This window comes from Euprymna scolopes, chromosome 28 (genome assembly GCF_053919585.1).
Source record: "Euprymna scolopes isolate OS-2025 chromosome 28, ASM5391958v1, whole genome shotgun sequence".
NCBI classification, from domain to species: Eukaryota; Metazoa; Mollusca; class Cephalopoda; order Sepiida; family Sepiolidae; genus Euprymna; species Euprymna scolopes.
The window spans coordinates 102,098,030-102,108,099 of NC_136509.1; the positions used below are offsets into that span (position 1 = coordinate 102,098,030).

Below are 10,070 nucleotides of genomic sequence, written 5' to 3' on the forward strand. Positions count from 1 at the left end.
TCTTCTCCAAAAGAAAGCTTTGATGGTGGCTCGTGTGACTACTCCTAGTAAGTAAATAATAATAATAATAATAATAATAATAATAATAACAACAACAATCTGCGCCCTCGCCTTCCCCCATTTTTTTAGTGCTGCCTTAAACAGGTGCCACACCAAATAAGTGAGGAGGATCAAGGAGAATAGACAGACCGAGGAGATAAAGCACTAAGCAAACCTCTACTTTATGAGTGCGAAGAGGACTTGAGCCTTGGGGAGGCTCATTGCCACCCAAATTCCAGTGAAGATCAATAGTCGCATAAACGAGAAACCAATGGTAAACAGCTATTACGATAAGACAAAAAAAGATTGCCAAAGTTATTCAAAAAGCTGATGAGAACTGGAAATCAGGGAAGACTTGTTGTCACTCAAACTCCAGGACACACCACAAGTCATTTTCAAAGAGAATTCTATGATGATGCCTGTATGAAAACTCCTCGTTCGTTCGCAGAACTCTGATACGAGTGTACATTTTGTTCATTTGGATCGAGCCAGCCTTATCTACAAAGTGTTTTAAGGGATCCACGAGGCGCAACTTCGTGTCGCACACATGTCAGATGTCACCATTTCCTGCAGCAAACATGTGATTGACATGCAGGTTAAGGAAGGCATCTTTCAACAGGTCGCCGGTGCATCATTACAAGGAGTACCGTCTTGTCGCTTAACCGCCAGGCGAGTTTATTCGAGGATGCATCTTTCCCAGTGAATTAAACGAGACCTCAGGTACCAACCTGGAAATTTCTACGGTTCAACGCGGTACATACACTGCATAACCTTCTCAAATGGGAATAATATGTATATATATATATATATATATATATATATATATATATATATATATATATATACTCAGGTTTTTTTATTCAAAAGTAATGGACTAATGAATTCAACGAGGTTGTTAGATAGTGCTCAATAAAAAGAGCTGATAATACTTGTTTATTGTTATATAAACATGGTCACATCCTGCTGCTACAAATAGCCACTTGTTTCAATCAAACAACATATATCATCAGGCAGCGACTTGACTATACAAAAGTTCAATGAATATTCATTGAACTTTTGAATAGTCAAGTCGCTGCCTGATGATATCTGTTGTTTGATTGAAACAAGTGGCTATTTGTAGCAGCAGGATGTAACCATGTTTATATAACAATAAACAAGTATATATATATATATATATATATATATATATATATATATATATATACATATATATATATAAAGCTGAACGTCTGTGTGTGTGTGTGTGTGTGTGTGTGTGTGTGTGTCTGGTCACGAATAGGCTCCTATATGGTTGACTATTATAGAAAACTGATCACATATAATGATAGAACATGTATCGAGACACAGGAATGGGTATGTTTGATCTGGCATATTGATGATTCATTAAAATTGTAGGGTCTGCGTACGCGCCTGGTCCACAAAGTATGGCAATAAAATATTTAAAAATCAAAAAAAAATTTACAAGTGTTTTTGATGTAGATGTACATAATAATACTTTGACAAGTATGTTTTAACTTAAATAAGTATGGTATAATAAAATCATCGTGTCTGCATTCGCGCCTGGCCTCCATAGAATGGAAATAGGCACAAACTTTAATAAAGACTTTTCATATCTATCTGCGTAAATATACTTTGATAATTATGTTTCAGTTTGAAGAAATATGGTATAATAAAATTATGGGGTGTTCGTTTACGCCTGACCTCCATAGAATGGAAATATGTCACAAAGTTTAACAAGGTTTTTTAATATAGATCCACAAAATATTGTGATAAGTGTTTCAGTGTGAACAGGTATGGTATAATAAATTATGGGGTTTATCTATTTTATTCTGGCTTACATCATATTTTGCTTTGATTTTGATACCCGCAAAGTCGAAGCTATCTTTTTACAACCCTTCCTTTTCATAACCTATCATATTTTCATAAATCAAAGTCCATTTTCTGTAGGTTGTTTTTGAACCCAGTCAACGACGGGTACGTTTGCTCGTATATATATATATATATATATATATATATATATATATATATATATATATATATATATATAAATGACAAAAATTTATATTCTAAAAATCATGATGTTGACAATCTTATAGCTTATTCCTTTAAATCAGTTGATTTATATAATTCTTGACAGTATATGTTTTGTAGCGCAAAATCAATTACTTAATTATTGTATCAATTAATAATGCTTAAGTGACTGACAATAATAATAATAATAATAATAATAATAATAATAATAATAATAATAATAAAGTGATTGATTTTTGTGCTACGAAACAGATACTGCCAGGAATTTTATAAATCCACTGATTTAAAAGAATAAATTATAAGATGGTCGACATCATGAATTTTGGACTATAAATTTTTGTCATTTATTCTATATATTGCTCTGTAATCACATTGAGCTTCTTATATGAGGATTGATATATAATAAGACAAATATATTCCTACAGAAATATATATATATATAAAAACATATATATAGAGATAGATAGATAGATAGATAGCGTGCCCGAGTATGTACTTTTATATATATATGTCTATATACACTTGAGTGAATCCGCCTAGATTCAAGCACAAAGATACGCAACGAAAACGCCGCTAGGTGGCGACAGTCTCCGTCCGAAAGCAAAATCCTGACACGTTACAGACGTAGATCACAAGCATCTGCGAGTGACAGTTAATCTACACGAAATGTCATTAAACTGTAAGTAATTAGCGCACTTATCATCAAGTCTGGATCGATGATTGAGGAAGGGTGGTGAAAAGAATCACATCATAATGTGTATATACTTGCATATCGGTCGTCGGCATCGACTCGAACAGCTATACATGTATGCTTATATACCTGTACATGTTTTGATCTATCCTGATAAGTTCAATATTCTGTTAAAATAAAATGGAAACGATGTATAAAATCATACACACCGTACTGAGGTTGGTGTGGAAGGTAGATCTAGCAGCGTCCCTAGTCCTGAAATCATATCTGATGTATTCGTCCGAGTTCTCTTTTATTAACTCGTAGTAAAAATTTCCAGTGAATTTCAATTCATAAAATATAATTTTACTTGATCTTTGTTATGCATGCCTGAATCACTATAAACATTCTATTCTCTTTCTCAGTCTTATTGTATTACCCGTGGTTAATTACAAGGACGATTCCTTCATCGTTTTTCGTATGTATATATATATATATATATATATATATATATATATATATATATATATATATACTAGCTGTATGTACACGGCGTTGCCCAGTAATCTTTTACCTCCTTATATTTATACCTTGCTATGGCGTCATGCATGTAGGGAGTGTTGGCGTAAACAATACGAGGGGCTCAAGAGGTAAAAATTGATCCCAAATGACCAAAAATGACACTTTTTGCCCCATAGTTTTTGATCCATCCATTAGATTTTCCTGAAACTTGGCTAAAGTGTGGAGTTCATTGTTCATAATAAAAATTCAGTATAGGTGACCTTGGCAAACTTCTGGTTTGCATCCTTCTGGGACTTTTAAGGCCGAAAGAATGCCTTTTTAGAGCTCTTTTTTCATATTACTCAAGAATTTGATATGTATGTCTATATAGTGGTTTACTATAGTGCTGAATTAAAATATGCATGTCTTAAGGCATTTAAATCAAATTAATCAAAATATACATCTAGAAAGGTACGTGCAATATTAATTTCTCCCCCGTGTTAGAGAGAGAGAGAGAGAAAGAGAGAAAGAGAGAGAATAGAAAATATTTGCAAAATAGTACATTTTAACAGACAGCCATTTATATATATAACACGATAGATGGATAGATATCTGAAATTTTCTAAAAATAAGTAACAAATAAACGAAAAAGAAAGAAAGAAAAAAGTTCCATTTTTAGAAGACAAAGCTGATAATTTTCGAAACAAAATTTGTGTTTACATACAGAAGTAGCGACATTTTAATTTAGACAAAGCTAATAAAAATACGTATTATATTCGGCTCAACGAACTCACAAAAAATCAAGTACATATCTTTCTAAACTAAATAACAATAAGTATGAATATATTTTTTAGAAAAAAAACATTTAAACGCTAAAAAACCTAGTGTAAAAATACATCAATATTTCCTTTTTTTGTTTTTGTTTTTCATTTTTTTGTATAAAACTTGTTGCATTTTTAACTGGAAAAATATTAATTCAGAAATTAAATATTATAATACTTCGAACCCCAATTATTTTGTCAGATGAATTTTAGATATCGTTTTATACATTGTGTATCTGCTCCAAACACACACACACACACACACACACATATATATATATATATATATATATATATATATATATATATATATATATATATATATATGAATCTCCTCGCTGATAAATAAAGATAGGATTACTGAAATATGAATTCTACGATATATATATATATATATATATATATATATATATATATATATACATATGTACATATATATAAAATGAAATAGGAGTTACAGTTAAGTTTACCAAAATAATCCAAAAGTGTATTATAAATATTTATAAAGTAATCTCAACAAGATTAAAAAGTTCGATAGAAGCAAATAGGAAATATGAGTAGGAAAGTATTTCTTCGAAACCCCGCGGATTAAGGACTATCCACTGATTTCGTGCTTCCTTTTTAAAATTAAATATGTTTTTAACTCTTTCAAAGTGTTTTTAAAAATGTTTTATTAACTACTTGTCCTTATATATATATATATATATATATATATATATATATATATATATATATATAATTTAAAGGAGATTAGAACAATAGTCTAAAGAGCTGAGTGTATTTTAATGTAACAGTGAAATTACTAGTTTAATTAAAATACAGGAAAGAGAAAGTGCTCGTTGTAATTTAGATATATAATAAGCTCGATAGTTAAATGTCCTAGAGCTAATTCAATATTAAGTAATGTGATTGATAATTTAAAATTTAAAAATCAAATAATAATTAAATTAAAAATCCGTTTCATGAGAAGGAACAACAACAAAATGATTTTGTTGTTGTTCCTTCTTATGAAACGGATTTTTAATTTAATTATAATTTGATTTTTAAATTTTAAATTATCAATCACATTATTTAATATATATATATATATATATATATATATATATATATATATATATATATAGTAATTTATAATATATATGGCGATTAAGCTACACTGAATATTCGGCGTTTCATCATCTCCAGGACTCCTCAGGCTTATGCGCGAATTCTGTGGTTGTTTATCGTTTTTATATGCTCATCTCCTATTGAGATTTTAGTTAGCCAATCAGCTTTCTAGTATTCACCGCGCCCCTTCCTATCAGCCAATGGGCATGCATTTTATCGGACAAAGGATCTGTTTTAAAACTAGGTTAGTGTTTTATTTGTTAGTTTATATATAAATATATATATGTGTACAAAAGTACATTCAACAATAAAAAAAAGCACCGTATAAAAACAACACTAGCGAATAAATACTGGGAACTCAAAGAAAGCGGATATTCGCCGGTAGTCGAATGGAAAATAATAAGACAAGCTACCATGTGTAGGCATCTAGACGACCCATGTAGATTATGCCTTCATGAAAAATTCGCTATCCTGTACTTTAAAGAACCCCAACATATATTAAACTGTAGAAGAGAAATAGCAAATAACTGTGTTCACAAAATAAAATTTACTCTAGGATAGCGATACAAAATAGTTTTAAAACTAACAAAAACAATAGAGAATAAACAAATAAATAAATTAAATAAACATTAATATACATAAACGATCACACATATATGTATGTATATATATATGTATATATATATATATATGTGCATATATGTATGTACACATATATATATTTATATATAAACTAACAAAAATAAACACTAACCTAGTTTTAAAACAGATCCGGTGTCCTATAAATGCATGCCCATTGGCTGATAGGAAGGGGCACGGTGGATACTAGAACGCTGATTGGCTAACTAAAATCTCAATAGGAGAGGAGCATATAAAAACGATAAACAACCACAGAATTCGCGCATAGGCCTGAGGAGTCCTAGAGTGGATGAAACGCCGAATATTCAGGGTAGCTTAATCGCCATATATACTTTATAAATTACCAACTAGCTCTACCTACGTATTGAGCACTTTTGAAATAAATACATAAAGTTTACGCATAAATCTTTACTTTCGTATATTAATTTTATGTGAGTAAATTAAGTAGTTATATATATATATATATATTACAAAAAAACTCTTTTCTTAGATCCTGTCTAACAAAAGGTAATTTGTGCTAGATGCACCAGTCCAGAGTGACAGCAATAGTTCACGCATGGGACAATCATACCTTTGTATGGATACAGGATACTATCAGATGTGTGTAGCTTTTAGTGCGGTAGAAGGATCTTTCTACGCAGTAACCTATCTATTTGTTCGAATTCATGCTGCCCGTGAGTGTTAAGTCAAGTAGATTGAACAGTCCGCTCTCAGGTAGAGTGTTATTTGTCATGGTTAGTAGTTAAGACAGCTCAGTGTAGTGTCTGTTCTGCGATCTTTATCTTCTCTGATTATCTCCTTTTTAGTTGATTATTTTGACTAAAATATAGGAGGTGCCTTAAATACGTTTCCAGTCTTTTTTCGTATGGGCACACATATGGAACTCTGGTCCCCTCCGTAGTAAACTTCCTTGACTGCAATTCACTAATGAAATAACCAAAATGCACATGAGCAAGGTCTGAGAGGGCGAGAAACTGTCTTAATGTCCATATTGGTCAAATAGCTTGTTACAAAGAAGTGAAGTTGTAAATTGCACTCTTCTGCATCTTCAAATGCTCACGAATAGTTGTGTGTGCAGTTCCCACACTGACATCAAACTGTGCACTTCTTGTTTCTATAGACACACGACGGTCCTTATCCATGAAATTCTTTATTTGGCCAATCAACTCTGGTGTTCTAAGTTACTTACTCCTCCCACACATCTCATCATCCCTCACAGACACCCTGCCTTCCTTGAATCTCTTATGCCACTCAAAACCTGGCGCTCGATTTATGCAAGATGGTGCAAAACCAGTCTGACGCATTCCATATGTTTCTGTGGTAGTTTTTCAAGTTTAAAACAGAATTTTATCGCAAATCGTCCATCTAACGTGTTATCACGTCCAGAGTGTATTTTTGAACTTCACCAGCTGTGACAATCTGGCTTTAGTAAGGCGTATTCCAATTCCTGCTGTAACTGTTCATTTGAACCTGAAACTGTAAAAATTGGTCAGTCATCTCATAATATGTATATCACTAACATACTGAATTTTCAAGAATTTACGATAATTTTAAATGCCTCTAGAAATAAGGTATGGAAACTTATTGAACGCACCTTGTATAATGAGCAAACTGAAATAGTTTGATATGAAGCGTTGACTATAGATTGTGCCATGGCCATTTTCAGAATCTGCTAATATTCTGTTATCAGAACGAGATCAGACAAGGCAAACTGTCAATCTAAATTCTAATTATTGTCCAACCGTCTTAATTGAAGACTAACGATGAATACGTAAATAGAAAGTTAGCCGGACAGCGCCAAACCATTCTACCCCCTTTTGTTGCCGTGACCAAGAATATATAAAGGTTAACATCTTCGATACTAATCAACTAAATCCGAGTGACTGACCGATTGGTATAAATGATGAAGAACGAACGCGTCATCTGACTTGCAAATGAAATGATTGGTTGAGGGAAGCCATCTTGGATGAGGTCGTCTGGTAATTGTAAGTAAATTATTAACTAGGACCACAAAGATGGCGGGAGATGCAATCAAATAACGATCACTGGCTTCAGTGTGCAATCAGCTTTAACGCTGAGTAACACTCAGGTGCACTTCGTATTGCAACTGATACAAGAAAATTGGGTGGGCATGTACGTATTCTCACAATGATAAACCTTGAGGTTGTATGGATCTAATGAGGCGTGGGGATGTGTACATCTTGGCCTTTAACATGATATATATATATATATGTATGTATATATATATATATATATATATATATATATATATATATATGTATGTATGTATATATATATATATATATATATATATATATATATATATATTTGTGGGTGTATGTGAGTTTCTTTCTCATCGGTTTCAAAAACGGCTGATCCTATATTTTGCAAATTTCACACAAAACTAATTTATATGTCTGTTCTCAGATATATTTTGTACAGAAATTTATCTGATAAGTATCGAGAATCGAAAAAAATTCGATTTTTAAAATGGCTGTTCTCTCTTATAGATAAAAAATTGTTTTACAAAGGAATATTTTATATTTTACGTTCGGCAGCCAAGGGAGATAATAATATTTCAGCAAACGATTTCTTCTTAAAACAAACAGATTATGATCTGAATATGTGTATATATATATATATATATATATATATATATATATATATATATATATATATATATATATATATATATATATTCCCCGGAGCAGTTATTTTTTATCACATTCCATTTAATGTGTCTAATCTTCATGTGCTTAGCTAATAGACTTATGGGGAATAAAATTCAAGTGAGACTCCGAATCCATATATTTGATTAAACTTAATGAAAAACCAAATGCATTGGACAGGGTTTTCCAAAATTTCAATTTTCTCAGATCATATTATGGAACGAAACGATGGAAGGGAGTTGAACATAAGCCTAAGAATATTCCTACAATCCTGAGCACCGTTGGATGTTTCTGTTATTAAACTATATTTTTTTCTCGTACTGACATTATGTCATCAATGGTGAGCCAGTTATTGTATTTTAGCTTTCTATTAAACTAGCCTAGGTGCCCGGCGTTACCCGGGTGTTTATAGGTGTGTGTTGGGCAAAAAAAAAAAAACAGTTGTAGTAGGCAGACAGACGCGAACCCGTGACGCGAAGACGGGAAAGAAAGTGGAGGTGGGTGTAAGGGTGTTGACTGAGCAAACAAAAGAAGAAAAAAAAAAGGAAAATTACGAGCGCAAAAAGTGGTAGTAGGATGACAGGCTCGAACCCGTACAGCGAAGGAGAAAAGAACGCGAAAAAAAAAAACGTGACGAGTTAGGTCTTGCGCTCATCGCCAAACCAGAAGAAAATATCGGCGAAAAAAGAAACCTCTCCCTGAAGAAGATTGCCCAGTTGAGAGTGAAGAAATTAATGTTTTTGACAGATTTTCGATATTTGTCGTCAGAAGGGCCGAGCTTCAAAATGATACCGATCGCGTGAAAATTCGTCGTTTCCGTCGATTGTTTTTGCGAAACATACATACATTCGTTTAAACAAAAAGGTGAAATTTGTATTATAGACTATTGAAGGGATAACATGCCATAAGATATGCAAAGCAAATCAAACCAGACTTCAAAATGTAACATGGTAAAAAGAAAATTTCAAGATTCCGCTGGGGATCGAACCCAGGACCTATCGCGTGTGAAGCGACTGTGATAACCACTACACTACGGAACCAGAGTCAAAGACGAGGCTGAATAAAGGATTAATATGTACTACAGTTGTCATCGATTTTTCGAACTTTTTTGGTTATAAATACCCAGAGGGAGGTAGTGGAGGTAACGAAATTGACAGACACAGACACATGGATGGATAGAAAGATAGACAAACAGACAAATAGAGATAGAGGAAGGTTGAAACTAAGACGAAAACGGAGACACAGGAAGAGAGAAAAACATAGAAAACGCAAAATAAATGAAATAGCGTTTGCAATAGAGAATAAAAATAGAGATATAGCGATACAAAAGTTAGTAGGAGTCGCTGGAGTGAAAGATGGTTTTAGAAGTCGATTAAAAGTCATGTATATATATACATATATATATATATATATATATATATATATATATATATATATATATGTATATATATATGGTGGTGTTCAAAATCAGATCGAAGAGGATGCGCATTGAATATTCTGGTGAATATGTAGAGAAAAAAAACTACACAAAAAAGTACACAAAAAAGTACACAAAACAGTACACAAGGTCGCTTGTTTTTATGATACTACACT

The 10,070-nt window shown here is 32.2% G+C and overlaps 1 non-coding gene across 1 annotated transcript; it reads right to left on the reverse strand.

Annotated features, from left to right (window-relative positions):
- Positions 1–9,444: 9,444 nt before the first annotated feature.
- Trnav-cac (transfer RNA valine (anticodon CAC)) lies at positions 9,445–9,517 on the reverse strand. Its single transcript has one exon. It is a non-coding gene; the product is annotated as a tRNA-Val (tRNA).
- Between the last annotated feature and the right edge of the window lie 553 nt (positions 9,518–10,070).